Source organism: Pelodiscus sinensis, chromosome 1 (genome assembly GCF_049634645.1).
Source record: "Pelodiscus sinensis isolate JC-2024 chromosome 1, ASM4963464v1, whole genome shotgun sequence".
In the NCBI taxonomy this organism is placed as follows: Eukaryota; Metazoa; Chordata; order Testudines; family Trionychidae; genus Pelodiscus; species Pelodiscus sinensis.
This window is the reverse complement of record NC_134711.1, coordinates 313,318,373-313,339,648: the sequence shown is the minus strand read 5'-3', so window position 1 is coordinate 313,339,648 and position 21,276 is coordinate 313,318,373. Positions and strand designations below refer to the sequence as shown.

Genomic DNA, 21,276 nt, shown 5'->3' with positions numbered 1-21,276 from the left:
AGTGGTGAAATTCCACTGTCAATCAGTTTTCCATCTGTTGACTTGTAAGGAAAAGTAGTTTTCCAAAATGTAAGTGGTGACACGTGCTGTAAACAGCTTGTCTGATTGTTTGACACCACAGCTGTCAATCAGCTGATGCACCTCAGCTCACAATAACTAAAGTATTTCCTTTCCCGGTGCTATCTAAAGGGCCAGTATCAGACCATCCCTGTTATAGGTAAACATGAACAGAAGTAGCCAAGCAAGGTGTGAGTTTTGTCCCCAGGTTCCCCTCATATCTACTGGAGTTCACACTGCACATCGAAAAGAGGGTGTTCTCTAGCATGATACCAGGCTGCTAAAAGCATTAGCCACACATCTTAGCATATAATCCTCTTAATTAGGCTCCCATCCACCTGTCAATACATAGCGGCTACGTCTAGATTGAATCCCTTTTTTGGAAAATAAAGCCTTTTCCGAAAGATCCCTTATCCCATATTTTAAGAGGGAAACGGGATCTTTCAGAAAAGGCTTTATTTTCCGAAAGATCCGCGTCTAGACTGGCGCTTTTTTACAGCCAAGCTCCGTGCCAGAAAAAAGCGGCGGCTATTTTTATGCTAATGAAGCGGGGGAGATTTAAATCCCCGCTTCATTAGCAATTGCGATAGGTCTAATTTGCATCCCTTTTCCGAAAAAGGGATGCAATCTAGACGTAGCCAGCTTTTTCTAAAACACCTGTCAGTGTCTAACCACTTGGCAACATCTGCACAGATCCAGTTGCAAGTTCTGTACATTTACGGTCAATGTTGCTTCTTGGTTTGTATGCACTAGGACCTCGTGTGATGCTCTCTGGACTCCCAATACTGCATGGTAATATTTAAACTAAACTATTTTAATCGAAAGCTAAATAAATGTTGAAAATATTTCTATTAACATTAGCTTTTGCTTTTTTAAAAGCCTGATTTTGGAACAGACACCTTGACAGTGTCCCATTAATAGCTCACTGAAGTAGAGCACTTAGAGCAGTAATTATATTCACAACAAGCAGTTCTTAAGTAAAAAGCTGTCATTATCTTTTAAGTAGGTAAGTAACCTTTCAGTGTGTTCACTTATGAATAATTTAACCAAAATTACTCAAGGTAGTTAAGTCCAAAGCTGACAAAGGGATCTCACAAAACTAGGTGACAGGGCAACAAAATGGCAGATGAAATTCAGTGCTGATAAGTGTAAAGAAATGCACCTTCAAAAACAATTCCAACTATACATACAAAATGATGGGGTCTAAATTAGTTGTTAGCACTCAAGAAAGATATCGGAGTCATGGTGGATCATTCTCTGAAAGCTTCTGCTCAATGTGCAACGGCAGTCAAAAAAGCTAATAGAATATTGGGAACCTTTAGGATAGGGATAAATAATAAGATGGAAGATATCAATGCCACTATTAAAATCTGTGGTTCACCCACATCTTGAATATTATGTGCAGTTCTGGTTACCCATCTGAATAAAGATAAAATTAGAATGGAAAAAGTACAGAGAAGGGCTAATACATTATTAAGTCTATTCAAAAGCTTCCTTACGAGGAGAGATTAAAAAAATTTACGTTTTGTTAAGCTTCAATTACTTCATAATGTCCTGGAGCTGTTATCACCTTCTGTACCTGATCTACAAAGTACGTGAATCTGTTACATGTTGGGGGCACACCACCAGCCTGATGTCTTTGAAGCAACACCATTGAAAAGGAACCGCTAGCCCCACCCATGGTGCCCCTCTTCCCATTGTTAGTCCACATCTTCAGGTGCATCTACACATGAGGGTTTACCTCAAAATAAGTTGTGCAAATTGAGCTATATCAGTTGTGTAGCTTATTTCAAAATAGCTTATTTTGAAATTGGGAGCATATACACAGCACTTATTTTGAAATAGAGCCCTCCACCTTCTGTAACCCTCATTGTATGAGGAGTAAGGGGAGTTGGAGCATGAATTCCTCCAGCTTGACTGTATTTCGACATTATTTCAAAATAACTGCCCACTGTGTAGACATGGACTGAGTTATTTCAAAATAACACTAGTTCTTTTGAAATAATGTTGCTGTGTATACATACCCTTCCTGTCTCCACTCCACCAATGCTTTCCCCTGCAGCCTCACTCCCCTCCTCTCCCTCCCAACACACACTACTCCTACCTTTTCAGCCCCTGAGAGGCAGAGGTGTGGGCAAGGGGGCTTCTTGAAGGAGGAGGCAGATAGGCATGAGCAGCAGGGGAAGACCGGGGGGTCAATGAGGTGTCTTCACCCCTTTCCTCAAGACACCCCACTGCCTGCCCCTCTTTTGAAGCACTTAGAAAGCTGGCTAGACTGTTGGGTAGTGATTAACGGCTCGATGTCAGGTTGGAGGTCGGTTCCTAGTGGAGTGCCCCACGGAACGGTTCTACAGCTGGTTTTATTCAACATCTTTATTAATGACCTGGATGAAGAGATGGATTGCACCCTCAGCAAGTTTGCGGATGACACTAAGCTAAGGGAAAGAGGTAGATACATTGGAGGGCAGGGATAGGATCAGGAGTGACCTAGACAGATTAGAGGATTAGGCCAAAAGAAATCAGATGAGGTTCAACAAGGACAAGTGCAGAGTCCTGCACTTGGGATGGAAGAATCCCAAACACTGTTACAGGCTAGGGACTGACTGGCTAAGTAGCAGTTCGGCAGAACAGGACCTGGGGATTACAGTGGATGAGAAGCTGGATATGAATCAACAATGTGCCCTTGTAGCCAAGAAGGCAAATGGAATATTAGGTTGCATTAGGAGGAGCATTGCCAGCAGATCTAGGTAAGTGATTATTCGCCTTCATTCAGCTGTGGTGAGGTCACATCTGGAGTATTGTGTCCAGTTCTGGGCCCCCCACTACAAAAAGGATGTGGATGCATTGAGAGGGTCCAGCGGAGGGCAACCACAATGATTAGGGGGCTAGAGCAGATGACCTATGAGGAGAGGCTGAGAAATTTGGGTTTATTTAGTCTGAAGAAGAGAAGAGTGGGGGGGGGGGGGGGGGATTTGATAGCAGCTTTCAACTTCCAGAAGGCAGGCTCCAAAGAAGATGGAGAGAGGCTGTTCTAAGTAGTGACAGATGGCAGAACAAAGAGAAATCATCTCAAGTTGCAGTGAGGGAGGTCCAGGTTGGATATTAGGAAAAATTATTTCACTAGGAGGGTGATGAAGCACTGGAATGGGTTACCTAGGGAGGTAGTGGAATCTCCATCCCTAGAGGTTTTTATATTGCGGCTTGACAAAGCCCTGGCTGAGTTGATTTACTTGGAATTGGTCCTGCTTTGAGTAGGGGGCTGGACTTGATGACCTCTTGAGGTCTCTTCCAGCCCTAGGATTCTAGGGAGCAAAGGAGCACAAGCAACAAGCCCTCGGAGGAAGTGGCTGAGCAGGAGTGGGACCTAGCATGGAGTGGGGGGTAAAAATCTGACAAGGGACTCAGGAGAAGACTTAGTGGGATGAGCCTCAGGGATGAGCAGGGGTCAGGGCCACAGTCCAGGCACTATTGGCCCTCCCCCACCAGTGGTCAGACCCAGCCTCCCCAAATGCTGGAGTCATGTGCTGTCCATGATTCTAATCTTGATATTTAAAGTATCTTACTCTGAGAATCTTGCTCTAAGGACAATAGACAGGACAGAAAGATCAATATGGTACATTAACTTTGGGGGTGGAGGGAGGACACAGCATTTTTAATTATAATACATGCATGCGTTTGTTCCTTGCCTGATTCTCAGTTATATGAAACAAGCAGCCTCCAAATTTCCTTAATTGCAAAAATCAGCATGAAATAATAGAATCTCAGAAATTTATGACTGGAAGGAATCTCAGGAAGTCAAGTCAAGCCCTCAGCATTGAAGCAGGACCAAGTTAATTTAGATCGTCCTTGACAGGTGATTATCTGGGATTCTGCAACCTCCCTAGAAAGCTTATACCAGTGCTTAACGACCATTACTGTTAGAAACTATTTCCTACTATCTAACCTAAATCTCCCTTCCTACACATTAAGGCCATTACATTGTCCTACTTTCAGCAGATGTAAGGAATACTTAATCGCCGTCCTCTTTATAATAGCCCTTAACATATTTGAAGAGAGTTATCAAGTCCCTCCTCAGCCTTCTTTTCTCAAGATCAAACATGCCCAATCTGGTCATGTTTTCTAGACCTGCGTCATGTTTCTGGTTCTCCCTTGGACTTTCCAAATTGTCCACAATTTTCTTGAAGTGTGGCATCCAGAATTGACCACAATACTCCAGCTGAGGCCTCACCCATTCTGAATAGATTGAGTCCTACCTATGACACTCCTATTACTGCAGCCTAGAACTACATTAGCCTTTTTAGCAACTTTATTAACCTTGTTGATTCATATTCAGTTTGAGAGCCACTATATGCACCAAATCATTGTCAGCAGCATTACCATCAAGCCTTACTATTCCCCATTTTGTAGTTGGACATTTGATTTTTCCTTCTGAAGTTTCAATACTCTGCACTTGTCTTCGTTGCATTTTGTCTTGAAGGCCTTAGACCAGCTCTCCAATTTGTCAATGTCATTTGTAGTTCTAATCCTGTCCTCCAAAATGCTTGCAACACCTCACAGGTTGGTTTCATTTACAAATTTTATAAGCATGCACTCCAATTCATTATCCAGGTCATTTTTTTAAAATGTGCACTAGTACCAAACTTAGGACTGACCAAACGACAGCAATCTATTGCTAACTACTTCATGAATAGTCTTTCAACCAGTTGTGCACCAACCTTATAGTGATCTATATGAAATTACATTAGATTGCATACGAGACTGTCATGTCACATTGTGTCAATAACCTTGCTAAAAATTAAGATATATAAAGTCTTTCTGTTTTCTCCCCAAACAAGAACCCTGTCAGAGGGAAATTAGGTTATTTTGGTATGATTTGCCCTTGACACATCTATGCGGTCTATTCCTCATAGTCCTATATGAGTCCTATTATCCTGTAGGTGCTTACAAACTGATACTTGGAAAGATACTAGAACAAATTGAACAAAGTTAAACAGACTAGTCTATAAATTTCCCGGTACCTTTTTGTTCCTCATTTAGAGGAGAACTATGTTTGCCCTTCTCCTGTCTTCTGAGATCTCACCCTGTCTTCCAGGAATTCTCAAAGATAATTGCTAACGGATCTGAGATAGCTTCAGCTGGTTCCTTAAGTACACTAGGATGAATTTCATCACACCCCAATGACTTGAATACATCTAGCATATCTAAATATTCCTTAATCTGTGGTATCCAGGGGAAACAGCCTAGACAAGACATTAACAGTCTAACTCTCTGATGGCCTGAGAGGTAACACCAAAGATGCCAGTGCATTACAAAGCAGCCAGATGCTACCTCTGGAAAAAAATCTTGTGTACTTTTGTATTTGCCAAGCTTTCATTTGTAAAGATAGCAAAAGATTGGTCCAGTGATCTGAAGTGAAACAAAAACCTAGCCTAGCATTTCCATCTATTCTGTACACAAATGAGGCACAGAGAGGTTAAGTGACTTGGTGAAGGTCACACAGGATGCAAGTAACAGTCTTGCCTCCTCAGAGGTCTTCCAATAAAAGAATCACTTTGAGATAGATCTCAGAAGGGCAATATGAAAGTACTCTTAAATACCCAATCTTTTTGCTCTGGGAGTGAGCAGAAGTGAAGTAAGTGGGTACTCCCTGGTGCACAGCTCTGGCAAGAGCTGGCTGAGCTTCAGCAAGAGACAACAGGGAGCTATTTAAAGAGCTAGGAGGGACCCGGGTTGCAATACAACAGTACCTGTAAGAAATTTTAAATTACTTTCACCACTGGGAGTGAGCAGAACCTTGGGCTGAAAATTGTTTTGAAACTAAAGATACTGGGGGGTAGGGAATCAATAGAAATTTCAGAAAATTGAACCATTTCAAAAGAATAACAGACTGAAAACTTATTTGTATTATCCCAAGATTTTGATAGTCTTTTTAGTTAGCCCTAATAGCCCCTTAGATAGACAAACTCAGTTTTCTTTGGCTGAATTCAAGTGCCATAGCAACAAAATTGTCCATTCTCACTGTTTTTCTGTTTGCACTGTAAATAACCCAACATGCTTTAAGAACTGTAAAAATATCCTACAGAACTGTAGCTGTACCAGAATTGCGTATCCAACATTTGTTTCAAAATAATAATGAATATTGAAAGGAAGCTTTTTTTCCACGTCATGTCATAATTGGATCCATAGTCTTAATTACAGATAAAACAAACCTCTTGTATATATATGTATTACTGCATTTTCACTGGTTCCAGGGCCAAAGGGATGTGGTATTTGGATGCAGTTGTATTTAATGGTCAGAGTAGGGGCTCAAGAGTCATTACTCCTGAGTTACCCTCTCAGCTGTGCCACTGTCTCTGGGCAAGTCACTCCAGCTCTCTGCCTTGCTTTCCTCTTCTGTAAAATGGGTATATCGTAATGCTGACCTGGAGTATGCCACAGGGGTATTTTTGAAGAGGTATCTGCATGGCATTCAATCACCTGAGGGAAGGTGATCTATAATTTCAGAATTACCATTCTGTAGCACAGTGCAGCCAAAATTACATGTTTGAAATGCTTATGATTACAAATCAATATTAAAAGCTAAAATATATTTGCCATCAAAGTGCTAAGAGGCTTTGCCCAGAACAGTATCTCTCTAGTCATTTTCCTTTTATTCTGTGTAAAACAGAGATTTTGAACATAAGAGAAATGTATTAGACATCAAGCTCCAAAGTAATCTGAAATGAGACATCAGGGTTCATCTAATTTGTTAAGAAAACTATTCGTTACCTGTTGGTGTGAAAATCTTGTTTATTGCTTAATATTGCCTGAGGCAAAATGCACAGATTCAAAGTTAATTTTCTTTCATAAATAATGTATTGCAAAATCTGCACCACACTGCACTTTTAGTCCAGGACTGAGTGTTTAGGGTACTAATGCCATCTACTGGGCAGTGGTTTCTTGGTAAAGCTTTACTGATTCAGTGTTTCATATGCAAATAGTGTCCCCGCAACCTGGCTAAATCCCTTTGTGTATATGCCTCTGAATTCCATCCGATAATGGCATTCTGTATGCTGGACCATTTTTCCCTTCGGGGATGCATAGCAGGAAGCTATCCTTATTTGTTTTCAGAAAGCATTACTTCTGCTAACTGTAGGATAGTTAAGGTGACACAACCTCTCAGCAGTGGCGTAATACAGGCAAAGGAACTGGAATAAAATAATTACACCATAAAAGAAGCAAAAGAAAAAGGAATGCTCTGGAGGTTAAATATATAGGGTCATTACGTTAAAAAAATTGAGTGGCTCAGTAAATCATGATTTATAAAGCGTTAAACAGAATCTTGATTTGGGTTTCCTGTTAAGATACCCATAGTGTTCAACATGGGCTCAGATTCAGCAAAGCACTTAAGCATGCAAGGTTAATTTTAGGGATGTGAGCAGTTTCATCAACACCTCACATGCAGAAAGTAAAGCATGAAACAATTTCAAGCACAGTGATGAAGTCTTACACAGAGGGGAAGAACAGTTCCCTCCACTGCTGGAATCACTGGGTGAAATTCAATGGCCTTTATGATGCAGGGAGGTCAGATTAGAGATAGGGATGTAAAATCCCAATTAATCAGTTAACCAGTTAAATGTTAGGTTAACCTAAGGTTTGACTAGCTAACCGACTAAGTGGGATCCCAGGTGGGGGACTGCTTCAACCCTACTGGAGAAGCTCTCAGCCCCGCATGGGGCAGGCTGCCAGGTCTGACTCCTGGCTCTAGCCACCAGCTTTTGGCTGGTAACCCCATGTGGGGGCCTGGTGGGGCTTGAGCAATCCTCTGCCTGCAGCCTGCCATGGGTGGGAGGCTGCTTCCAGGAAAGCAGTTAACCATTGCCCTATTCCCTACTTCCTCTCACTGAATTTTCTTTCCTGCTATTTCTGTGCTTAGTTCAGTGTCTTGTAAGCAATTTTAAAGCACTAACATGATTGCAGAAAAAAGTGTTTGTGTAGTAAAGCAAACTGCCAGCACATGTCAGTTTCTGCATAGCCATCTCTTTAGCCATCAGTCTATTGTCTCATATTATGTTCAATAATGTAACATGTGTGACTGCAAAAAAATACTGACCTTACTGATGAAGTCAATAGCAAACCTCCCATTAACTTCGGTGTGGTGTAGGTTCCATACCTGATATGAAGTGGCCTACAGATGGATGTGGCTTTGGGGATGGTGTGAATGTTTATTGAAAAAGGGCTATTTCTATATGTTTCACTATTATTTTTCTTCCTGTACAGCTGGTACCAATATCTGGATTTTACATTTGTAGGGTGCTGCATCTCTCTTTAGACATTGACTCCCGCAGCAGCGTGCCCCAGGCTCCCGGCACCACTGCAGAGGGGGGAAAGGAGCGCTTTGCCCTGGATTCACCTGGTTGTGCCAGTGGGTCCATGCTACTTGTACGTAAGAACATAAGAAAGGCCGTACTGGGTCAGACCAAAGGTCCATCTAGCCCAGTATCCGGTCTACCAACAGTGGCCAGCACCAGGTGCCCCAGAGAGGGTGGACCGAAGACAATGATCAAGCCATTTGTCTCCTGCCATCCCTCTCCAGCCTCTGACAGACAGAGGCCAAGGACACCATTTTATCCCCTGGCTAATAGCCTTTTATGGACCTAACCTCCATGAAATTATCTAGCTTCTCTTTAAACTCTGTTATAGTCCTAGCCTTCACAGCCTCCTCTGGCAAGGAGTTCCACAGGTTGACTACACGCTGTGTGAAGAAGAACTTTCTTTTATTAGTTTTAAACCTGCTCCCCATTTGTGCAGCATTATGCAGTGTGAACATGTGAAGGAGAAGGCTGGACAACCCAGTAGCTCTTGATCCAATGGCACAAAGGCATGGAGTCACACATCACACCATCGGATGCCCTAGAACCATTTTGCATGCCAATGGCACAAAAGTACCCTAAAGACATTGATCTCAGTTCACTACTTGGGTCTTACCCCCACTGTAGGTAGGGGACCACCCTAGCTTTCTTAGAGACAATGAAATGGGTCTGTGGTGCCCCCTGCCCAAAGCTCCCAGTATAGGGGCATTCTAAGGAAATCTAGAGCAGTGCTGAACTGTGCTTATTTTTGGCCTCATATGACTTCTGTGGAACTGTGGGTCGTGCAGACTTAGAGCAGCCTTGAGGCTAATCTAACATACAACAGCAACTGGACTTGCTTCTGGCAAGATGGACAATACAGAAGGTACAGAGGAAGCTTAAATACTTTTCACTTTTGCAACATTGACACACTGTGGTCATATCTTGGTATCTTAATAAAAGTTGAGAGATGCTATAGTTCAAACTTTTCTGCTGGATCTCATACTTATGATATTGGTAGCAAACCCACCAATGTCCTTTTGGTATTTTGAACTCTGACAGTAATCATAGGATGGGAAGGGACCCTGAGAGATCATCTAATCCTGGGGGAGGGTCTAAGAGAGGGCTATAAACTGAGGATGTTGGTTACTCATGGATGGAAAGAAATCTTAGCGGGAACACTGCTCAACACTGTATAAAAACCATCAGACACTTACACTGTGCTTGTGTAACCCACACACCTAGTGTGGTTCACTGTCCCACGCAGTGGCACTTAGACCACAGCAACAGATAAAACCAAGAGACCTCTACAGCATGGGCTAAAAGCCAGCTGACTCTCAGCCCATGCTGTAGAGGTCTCTTGGTCTTATCTGTTGCTGTGGTCTAAGTGCCACTATGGGACAGTGAACCTCACTAGGTGTGTGGGTTACACTTAGATGCCCCTCGAGGGGCTAAATCAAATCACTGCACACAGTCAAGGCCCAATACTGAGCAAATCATTTCCTTAGAACAGGGGTGGGGAACTTCTGGCATATGAGCTGGATGCAGTTGATGAGAGGTAGCTGCTGGCAGGTCACTAGATAATTTCTTTACCTGAGCATCCACAGGCATGGCCACTTGTAGCTCTCAGTAGCTGCAGTTCACCATTTCTTGCCAATTGGCACTTTAAGATGCAGTGTCCTAGCCTGCGCCACTCCCCACACCTCCTGCTAGCCAGGAACAGTGAACAGCATTCACTGGGAACTAGAAGCAGCTGTACCCATGGACGCTCAGGTAAACAAAGCATCTGGTAGCCTGCTAGCAGCTAACCCTCATGCAGCCAGTGTATCTGAGGTTCCCCACTCCTGCCTTAGAAGCTCAAAGGAAATGCCAGAAGGTCTCATTTAGTAACAAATATTTTGAGCTGTTCTTTGGAGAGGGACAAACCTAACCTAGTCATGATAAGAACAGGCAGATGCTGAAAAGCCGATTGACTGGCTCATCCAATCGAAGATGCAGGAGAAATCCAGATATTGCAAAACACTGAAAAGAATGAGCTGGTCACAGCTACTCAGCCAGGTTTCATAAAAGGTAAATCTCTCCTGGCAAGCCCCTCTGGACTGTTCAAGGAGATAACAGAGGGTGAGGGGGGGAAAAAGGGCAATGTTGTAGAGATAATCTAGTTTGATTAGAAAGAGGCATTTGACACTGTATTGCACAGTAGGCTAATAAGGTTAGAAAATACAACAGGGAAAGGGGTTATCCTTGGGTGACTAAGGAATGGCTAGGAAGCAGCAGGTGTATTTCAATAAACACAGGGCCCAGGAGGAAGAGTGACAAGTGAAGTACTACCTGAGTCACTATTGGGGTATGTCTACGTGAAAGGAAAAACCCGTTACACAGGGTTAAAGAGTAAAGGTTAATAGACTAGGCTCTTGGGTGCAGGACTAAAGACAGTGTAAATATTGCACTCGGGCACCAGGACCCTCCCCGATCAACAGTTTTCAGAGCCTGGCTGCTAGCTCAAGCAGGAGTGTCTACCCTGCAATTTCAGTCCGGCAGCGAAAGGCTCATGAGCCTGAGTGAACTGACCCAGGCTGAGACTCAGCACCATGGGTTTTTTCTTTGTGTAGGCATGCTCTAAAAGCTCACCCCTGCTCCTAGTGTCAGTAGCAAAATGGCCACTGATCTCTACAGTGATGCAAGCATGACTCAACTGTCAGTGTGTATTTTCACAGCTGGGCATAGCAGGCTCTCCTACCTCAGAACCCACCCCCCAGTGTCTCAGCCCCCTGCCAATCATCACATTTGCAACTCTTCTGGGGTAAACCTATAGTCCAACAAATGATCAGTCCATTGACCTCCCACAGAGGCTTCAGCCTAAGCCCAGACTGACTAGTTCTTAGCCCAGTTTCAGGGGGCTTTCAATAATCCTTCCCCTTGTTTAAGGTTCCTTCAGAGTTCTGTGCCTCCTTTTTCAATGGGCTGGTAATGGAACCCAGGCCTCTCTCCACTGAATTCTGGACCAGGAACATGTTGATAGATATCAAAGCCTGACTACACAGGTTCTCTTGGCCAAGTCCCTCACCCACTTCCTACCTTACCCAGCCTGGGTCCTGTGCCTTGTCTGAGACTCTCAGTATCAGCTCCTCCCTCTTTCACAGGCTCAGTGCAGAGCTTCTTGGCAATTTCTACCATCCAGCTGCAGGGGAGTTTTTTCCACTCACCAGCACAGAGAATCCCAGGTGAACTCTCATCCTCCTGTTTTCCTTCCCAACTACCTTGGGTTCCTCTTTGCAGGCCTAACTCTCTTCAGAGTGGTGCTGTCTGCCAGAAGCCCAGCCCAACTCCCTGACTCCAACCACACTTTACTCACTGAGAGATAGCCAAAGATCCAGCTCCACCCCCCCTCAGCTGAGCTGGCTTCAGGCCTTTTTTTATTCTCCCCTCCAGTCTTGATAGTTCTGCAGGTGCAGAAGGGCAAGTCTCATTGAGCCCAGGCTTCCATTAGCCCCTTGATTGAGCCTACAAGTTCTTGTTAACCCATTCTGAGCCGGTGTGGGGCTGGCACAGCCCACCATAGGGGTAAGAGCAAGCCTTCTGAGGGAAATGCAGCTTAATGTGGCATTGAATTCTATACGTTCCTGACCGGTTGGACCAGCAAACAACATTGAAGAAATTATTTCCAGAAACTTATCAAAGACAGACAAATATATCAACTTGACTTGCTCAATTTCATACATAGGGTTGGGAATTAGGTGCACAGGTGCTGCAGCACCCCCACATTTTACACGGGGCTCTACTGCCGCTCCACACACAAGCTCCCAGCTGCTGCTCAGGCACCTGGCTACTGGTCCCATCTTTGGCCCTCTTGCCCCTGTGCACCTGGAGACACAGTCCTGTTCCTGACCCCGGCTTTGGGAAGGAGGGGGTAGACAGGGGTACAGTGGCTGGCTTTCAGCTCCGCCTCTCCCCCCACTATTAAAATGTTACAGCACCACTGGGTCCCTCGGTTTGAAGGAGCTCATATGTTTTCAGAGAAAAGAATATATGCTAAGAATTCATGCACAGACTATGAGAATGAGAATGGATAATAGATAATACCATGAAACTGTCAATACAGTTTATGGTTACATTATGTATAAGAGGAATCAAGCTCAGAGGAAATTGTTCTAAGTGCTTTGGAGACTACTTCTAGACACCTGTGCCTACATTAGAGTATCTTACTAAGAATATCACTGTGGAAATAAAAAAAAGACCCACAGGAGAATTATGGGGTTTTAGGTTTTTTTAAGGGGAGTAGTTAAGTTACTGTATGAAAAAGGAGTGCACTTGGCAGGCTTCAGAGGGGGTATGAAGGAAGCTGTCAGGCTATTAAAGAGGAATATGGTGGTCAGCTAAATGACTTCTTCTGTCATCATAAGATCTCAGACACAGATTAAACAGTAAACAAACATCCAGATAGAGAAGAGTGCAGTCAAATCTTGTTCCCCTGGAAGAGGGTATAGCAACACTCTAAAGACGTTAGTAGAAGAAGTAACTACTACGTACCAGGAAGGCTTGTAAATGCAACCTCTAATGAGGTAGCTGAGTTAGAATAGATGTTGATTGCCAGGCCTTGTTAAAGTCTGTCCCCTATATTCACCAACAATTACATCATCATGGTGCCCAGTACAATGGAGTCCTGTTGGTTGAGGTTTCTAGGTACTACTAGGCTACGTCTGCACTGGCATGACTTTCCGAAAATGCTTTTAACGGAAAAGTTTTCCGTTAAAAGCGTTTTCGGAAAAGCGCGCCTAGATTGACAGGATGCTTTTCCGCAAAAGCACTTTTTGCGGAAAAGCGTCCGTGGCCAATCTAGACGCGGTTTTCTGCAAAAAAGCCCCGATCGCCTTTTTCATGATCGGGGCTTTTTTGTGGAAATCAGTACTGTGCTGTCTACACTGTCCCTTTTGTGCAAAAGTCGTTCGCACAGCATAGTTTTTCCAGAAAAGCACTGATGATTTTACATGAGATCATCAGTGCTTTTCCGGAAATTCAAGCAGCCAGTGTAGACAGCTGGCAAGTTTTTCCATAAAAGCAGATGATTTTGCGGAAAAACTTGCCAGTCTAGACACAGCCCTATAGTAATAGAATTAGTCATAAAATGGTATCATGAGCAGCAGTCCTTCAGCTCTGCAGTGAACTGTGCAGGCTGTGACTCTGATCCAACTGCCCTTGCCTGGAGTTGAATCAGCCCAATACTCCCTTTGTCTCAGACAGTAAATTCTCTTGTCCAAGGAGCATGTTCCTTTACACTGTACCATTTAGGCACTTTTGCCATAGGCACACAGTGTCCAAATCTTGCAATTTCTTTCTGCACAATGTTTCTAAATATGACCTTTTCTCAGTGCCCAGGCTACTAAAATTCTTGCCCAAGCCCTGCTCATTTCACACTTTGATTATTTGTAATTGCTCCCTCCATTGACCTTTATAGTGAGGCTATAACCATGAAGAGCCATGCCTTAAGCAGTAACTAGAAAACTCCCTAATTAGGAAGTAACTTTCTTTATTAAACTTCCCCAGTAGCAGGTCCTGCCTGCTAACTATAGAGGATCAGGAGCTGTATAACCACTCCACAGCACTGATGCTTGACCGAGGCCTTGAATCCTGGTTAAATCCATTCAACATGCTAAGATCATCTCGGCCCACTGCTCTGACTATTCAGTCCTCTCTAATAGTCCTCCATTGACTTCCCCTCTTCCATTGTGCCAGCTGCAAACTTCTTGTCCTCACAAAGCCATCCAAAACTTAGACCAGTTTCCCAGTAAGCACAGTTCTTCGGTGGCCATCCAGAAGATATTCTAATACCATTCAGCTGATTAGCAGAGCACCCACTGCCAACAACATGTGTTTCTACTGGCAGTTCACACTTGTGCATGCCTTGGTGCACATAAAATTTATTCTGCACAGGGATGAAAAATATTAATTTCAACCCACTACCTATTCGACTAGTAATTTTTCAAATGGTCAGCTTCCACCTTTGCCAATGGTGTCTTTCTCAGATAGTCACCTCTCCAACAAGCACTTCTGCCCTTTTTCCCATGCTGCCACTTACAAGTAGGAAAAGTTCCCTGCAGAGCCACCACCTTGTCTTCCTTCAGGTTCCCTCTCAAAACTCATAAATTACACTCTGATAACTGCTGGGCAGGGAGAGAGCTGGGATCACTACTACTGAGTGGCTGTAAATGTGTATACCCTGTTATATTTATGACTCCATCTTTCTTGCCCTATCTGGGTATTTGTGTTACAATCTAAAAGGCAAGGTGTAACAGGTAGATGAAAGTGCTTTCAGGCAGGGACTGTCATTTATTGTGTTTGTACAGCACCTAGCACAATGGGACCCAGCTTGACTCTGGTCTATAGGTAATACTGCAGTAGTCATTAAATAAGTGTTAGCATTATTATACCATGTCTGTCACCAGTGAGAGTAAATACAATAGTAGATGCTTAGAAAAATTGTACAGGAAAATCATTCAAGAAAACTGATGCACAATAGACCAGATGTATTTGGGGATTGTTTTTGTCTACCTCTGAAGCATGAGATTGGCCACAGCTGTAGACAGGACACTGGCTTAGGCACTACAGAGAATCTGCTGTCTTAAATGCCTGCCTGGTGTCTCTTGCTCATATGTTCAAGGTTGGGAAGGAATGTTCCCCCAGGTCAGATTGGCAGGGACTTTGGGCATTTTCCACCTTCTTCTGCAAAATAAGATAGATAGCATAGATCTCCTGCTAGCATTATCAGGGCATATCTCATCTAATCAGTTCCCTGCCATTGCAGGGGCCCCAGGCATTGGTGACCCCTCAATCTCTCCTGTTCTCCAGCTGTGACACAGTCCTGAAATGCTTTAGCTTAACTAAAGTCATTGGGAAATGTAATGACCTGTGATATACCGGGGCTCAGATTAGATAGTCTAATGATCCCTTCTGGCCTTAACTTATATGAAACCATGGAACTTTCCTCTCACTTTTCTCTCTCTCTTTCTCTTCCTGAGTTTTTTTTTCTATAACACGTGGAATTTCAAGGAGTTCCTTTGATCTTTGTATATTTGATTGTGTTTTTGCTGTTTCGTTATTTGCACATGTTCTTGTGTCTTGGGCTTCGTAGGTAGATTTGATAGATACAGCTGTATCAGTTTCCAACAAATATAATGAATAAAGCTAATCATTAGTGTTGCAAAGAGCCTCCAAAATGGGAAAATCCATGACAGGATTAAAATGATGTTGGATAAATATTTTATCCCTCACAGTTAATAGTGGGCCAAAAGCTATGAAGTCTGGTTCCACAATTCAGGAGTGCTTGTATTTGCAGAGTATTCTGAGATGCAAAGTAGACGGTAGGTCTGAATTCAAATGGCATCTAAATTCCAGGAGGTTCCCTGTGTGTCCACTACAAGAATTGCATATATGGACAGAGTGGAAGCTCCCTGTTTTCTATCGCTACTCTGTGTACACAATCAGCAGCTGTTTCCCACACACTTTGGCTCTTTCAGTGAGCATTAAACCTAACCTGCAAGGCTCATCAAAGTCAAATCTACACAAGAAGCACTTTGCTCATGTAAATATAGGGACATGTCTTATACTCAGAGGCTACATCTACATTGCGCATTCTTGCACAAGAAGATATGCAAATGAGGCATGGCAATGAATAAAAGGAGGAGGATTCTGAGTTGGAGCAGGCCATAGACAGGCCATAGATAGCAGTATAAAGAGGAGACATTAGAGGAGCCTTTGGGGCTACTACAAAAATTACTCTAGAAGAGGGTCACAGAGGCACAATGGTGGCTTAGTGCCATATTGCCCTCCCCTTGGCTGGGCCATGCCTACCCATAGCCACAGCAGAGAATCTTGACCTTGTGTCTTTTCAGCAAAAGTAGGGTGACCCTAAGACAGTCTGAGCATGAAAAGCAGTCGCTTGCAGCTTTCATGCTATAAGAAAACCTCAGTCAAGCCAAAGCCCTCATTTTTGTACTTTCCCTGGAACCTTCTCTTTACCAGTTTATGGCAGCTCTAGGCATTGTTCATGCCATATTAACTGCAGTAAAAAAAAAATTAAAATCATTACACAGTGTGATCCCAAAGTAAGCTGGCTTTGGGGATGTGATATCCAGGTGAAGTTTATAACCACAAACAGCTCTGACCACTGTTCAAATGCCAGTTCTCAGAATGTACCCACTTCTCTGCAGTTGTGCATATTACAGTAGCTCCTAAAACATAACAAGAGATTTGTGACCAAGACGGTGTTTTCAATAGTATTACAAGCAATGCTAGTAACACCACGGGGCTTGGTTTTTTGCTTTCTTTTGGTTTAGGAGGCGGGAGGATTGGAGAAGTGAGATGTTTCTTGATGAGTAAGAAAATCCCCTCCCCTCCCCCTCTTAAAGGTAAAAGTCTGAGTGTTTTACCGATCTTCAGAACTGCAGGCAAATATAACAATGTGGGGCAACATCTAGTCTGCAGGATTCTTTCGGAAGCTTTTCCAGAAGAGATCTTCTGAAAAAACTTCTTCTGAAAGAGAGCATCCACACTACAAAAGTGCATCAAAAAGCAATCTGCTTTTTCAAAAGCACTTCCACATTGAATGGGTGCTATCTCACATTTCAGCTGGGATTATTATGGACAGAGTGGTCACCAGGTGTGTCTAGACTACAGAGTTTTTTCGAAAAAAACTTCCCCTGCGTCTAGACTGCTGCCATGTTCTTTCGAAAGTAAATTGAAAGAACGCAGCAGTTTTTTCGACCACGGAAAACCTTGTTTTATAAGGAATAACACCTTTTTTCAAAAGTGCTCTTTTGAAAAAAGGCACTATTGAATGCAAACTGTGCTTTTTTAAGAGAGAGCATCCAGACTGCTTGGGTGCTCTCTTTCGAAAAAGCGGCTTGCTTTTTCGAAAGTACTGGTTGTAGTCTAGATGCTCTTTTTCAAAAAAGCCTCTTTCGAAAGAGGATTGCAGTCTAGAAGTAGCCCAGAGCACCCGTGCTTTTTTCTCTTTCCTCTTCTTTCGAAAGAACTCCCTCTTCCCCATCCACACATGCCTTTTTCTAAAAGAGCTCTTCTAGAAAAAGGCTTCTTCCTCATAGAAAGAGGTTTACCAATGTTGGAAACCCCCCTCTGTACTTTCAATTTTTTTTCGAAAGAAAGCGATTGCAGTGTGTGGATGTAAGTGAAGTTTTTTTGGAAAAATGGCTATTTTTCCGAAAAAACTCTGTAGCGTAGACATAGCCTGGGAGAAAAAAAAATGAAGCATCCATATGAGAATTGTTCTCAAAGTAAGGAAAGTCCAAAATGTTATAAGTGGAAGGAGTTTTATTGGAGTTTTCTTAATCAATCCTGTGCTCTCCTTTCCCCCTTAGTCCTACTGTAACTAACCATTTTTTAGAACCAAATCCCGCTGAAATCAATGACCACTGATTTGGATGGGGCTTCATGAGGGATGGGGGATGTGCCAATATCCCTCTGGGCAAAGCAAGTGCCAGTCCCAGTCCTGGGGTTCATTGAACTGTTTCCCATTTATCAACATCCTGGAAGTGTGAAGAGCCATGAGAATGATAAGGATCTGATCACATTTTGGGGTGATAGACTTACAGCTATATCCAGTTGGCTTAACGAAGAGAAAGTTATGGGGTCATTTGATCCCAGTCCATAAATAACAAAGTGGGGAACAAAAAAGTGGTAAATGGGCTCTTCAGTCTAGCAGAAAAAGGTACAGCAAGATCCAGTAGTTGGAAACTGAAGCAAATTCAGACTTGAAATAAGGCTTAACAGAGTGGGTAATTGACTGTGGGAACAAACTGCTAAGGGTTGTGATGGAAATTAAGATTGGATGTTTTTCTACAATCTATGCTGTTGTTCAAACAGGATTTATTCTGAGAAATTCTATGGCCTGTGAGGTGCTGGAGTCAGACTAAATGATGACAGTAGTCTCTTCTGTCCTTGGAATCTGTCAACATCGCAGCCTTGAGACCGTACAGGCCTGTTATACATCACAGGTAGAGAACACGCCTCTTCACCATTTTCTTAGAGCATTTGTAAGAGAATTAAGTGAAATAAATGAATGTCTTTTGATTTATTTGGTTTGACATGATTTATTTCTCTTGGTTAAGATATTTCAGTGATATTATTTGTTTCTAAACTCTGAAAAATTTTGGTCTCTGATGGGATGACGTGTAAGGCTAGTATATGGGCTGTCAAGATGTTTCACACAGGTAGTAATTGGGTACCAGGATTCAAGTGATTGGAAGTTGTTTTTGTACAGCAATTTGCACTGTTCACTTCATTATTTAATGCCACCTGAATTGTCAACTCCTGTAGGCGCTGATAAATTAAAACAACTTAAAAATCCCTTTGCAATTCTGCACATATGCTGCCCTTCTTCCACCTGCTTCCCCTAAAAACATGCTGAGAATCTATCATTGAAAAACTGCAATGGAAAAAGAAATCAACTAGCTCAGACTTGGCTGGTTCCTTCCCAAGACAAGGATGAAGTTTTGTGACTTTTCATTGCACAGGATGACAGATATTTTTCATTCACATATACAGAAGATGGGCATCATAGCTGTCTGTCTCCCATTTTATTGCTTTAAAAATCACATATACAAGAGCATTGTGGAGTTGCCCACTGGCAGAAAGTTCTAAAGGCAAGGTCACACAGTGCAACGCAATGTGCCACATCTGCCCCTTGCAGTTTGCTTATGTTAACAGGCGAGCCGACAAACTCACTGGGCAAGGTAGGGGGGAGCCAGCTCCATGTCCCTGGAAGGGGTGGAGCCTCAGTGGAAGGGGCAGGGCTGGGATAGCAGGCCCACAGTGCTGCCCAGACTGCACTGCCTCCCCCCTCAGTGCCATCTGGAGTACGCTACCTGGGACTTTGCAGCCCACCACTCTAGACTCCGGTGGTGATTTAAGGGTCCCAGGGCTTCAGCGGATCAGCAGCAGTCACCAGAAGCCCCATTAGATTGCCAGGTTCCAGAGCAGTTGTCCTCTTTCCCTCCTTCCCCCTCGCCATTGGCGGGCCTGTATGTTAATAAAGACTTATTCATCTTCCCTGAGCTACCCTGATTGTAGCGCATGTACAGACAGCAGCCCACAACTCTTCCCCAGTCTTAGGGAATATAGCAATAGCCAGAGCTATAGATCGGGGGTAATATCTCTGCTTTCAGGGATGTACTGAGATAGGTAAAGCTCTTCTACATGTGTTCAATGATTGAACCAAGCCTCATCTATATGGCAAAGTTTTACCAATCTAACTATGTTCATTAGAAGTGTGTAAAAATTACACCACCTACCAGATATAGATATGCTGGCAAAACCGCCAGTGTACATGCAGTGAAGCCAACAAAACAGTGCTTCTGTGAGGACATCTGCTTAGAGAGATGAAGTGGGTGAGACAATATCTTTCATTGGACTGACTTCTGACTTGGAGAAGTTAAGACGACGTGGTTGTGACAGGTCAGGATCCCCTTGGGTATGTCTACACTACCCCGCTAGTTCGAACTAGCGGGGTAATGTAGGCATACCGCACTTGCAAATGAAGCCCGGGATTTGAATTTCCAGGGCTTCATTTGCATAAGCGGGGCGCTGCCATTTTTAAATCCCCGCTCATTCGAACCCCGTGCAGCGCGGCTACACGGGGCACGAACTAGGTAGTTCGAACTAGGCTTCCTAGTTTGAACTACCGTTACTCCTCGTGGAATGAGGAGTAACGGTAGTTCGAACTAGGAAGCCTAGTTCGAACTACCTAGTTCGTGCCCCGTGTAGCCGCACTGCACGGGGTTCGAACGAGCGGGGTTTTAAAAATAACGGCGCCCCGCTTATGCAAATGAAGCCCGGGAAATTCAAATCCCGGGCTTCATTTGCAAGTGCGGTATGCCTACATTACCCCGCTAGTTCGAACTAGGAGGGTAGTGTAGACATACCTCTTGAGACTGTTACCTGATGTGCTGAAACTCTACTGAGCCTGCTTTCCCTGACAGCTGGGCTCCCTGTAACCTTGTTCTCTTGAGCCCAGCTCTCCAGCCTGCTTCAGCACAGATACAGGGACAGGGTCATACTTCCAAGGCTGCAAACACTCACTGTAAGCAGCTTAGTGTAAGGCCTTTCCCCAGAACTCCAGTACACAGCCTGTCTGGGAGCTGAACCATAGGTAAATCCGGCTTATGCTGGATAGAGATCTGCACAGTATAAACTCATGAAATTCACCATCTTTCTCAATGTAAAGAGAGCTGCACAGACTCCTTGTTCCTCCCTCCTCCCTTTTTCCAGTGATGTCATATTCATAAGCGCATCTCCATGGAGAATATGGAACGCCCCATCACAATGGTCCCCTCAAAGTCACTGTGCTTTTTCAACTTCTCATGCTCTAGCACTACAGTTCTTGCAGATACCACAGTATTGAAATGGTAAATGAGTGGCTCTTAGGAAGGGGCAGATGGAAATGAAAATATTCAAATCACCCAGAAGTCCAGATGGGGGTTTTAATGTGCCACTTTTCAGGAAACCAGCACATTATGACTTCACTTGTAACACAAAGACAGCATTGTGCCAATGCATGAGCCCCAGAAAATGAAACGTATTAGAAGCAGACTAGTCTAGCATCAATGCACAAGCTAAATGAAGTCCCATAAGTAAATAAATCATGTACATGCTAGCAAGGAAATGGGTTCTGACTTGGCAAACTCACCCGTGCAAGAGGGGGAACACCCTCATGGTTAGTATTTGCAGAACCTTAGGCCTTTGATTTTCAAAAGCACTTGGCACTGGCCTCATTCCCATCATAGTTAATGGGAGCTGGACTATTAACTTCAATGACTAACACTTCTGCACAAGAGATGTGAATGGATAACCGGGAGGTGAATGGGTAACCTTTCTG

General features: G+C 43.6%; 1 long non-coding RNA gene across 1 annotated transcript in view; it reads right to left on the bottom strand.

Moving 5' to 3' along the window:
• The window catches only part of LOC142827158 (uncharacterized), an 88,620-nt gene extending 76,868 nt beyond the window's left edge, over positions 1-11,752 (bottom strand). Inside the window, exon 1 of the long non-coding RNA XR_012901627.1 lies at positions 11,594-11,752. This is a non-coding gene — a long non-coding RNA (uncharacterized LOC142827158). The remainder of the gene's footprint in view (positions 1-11,593) is intronic.
• Positions 11,753-21,276: the final 9,524 nt, after the last annotated feature.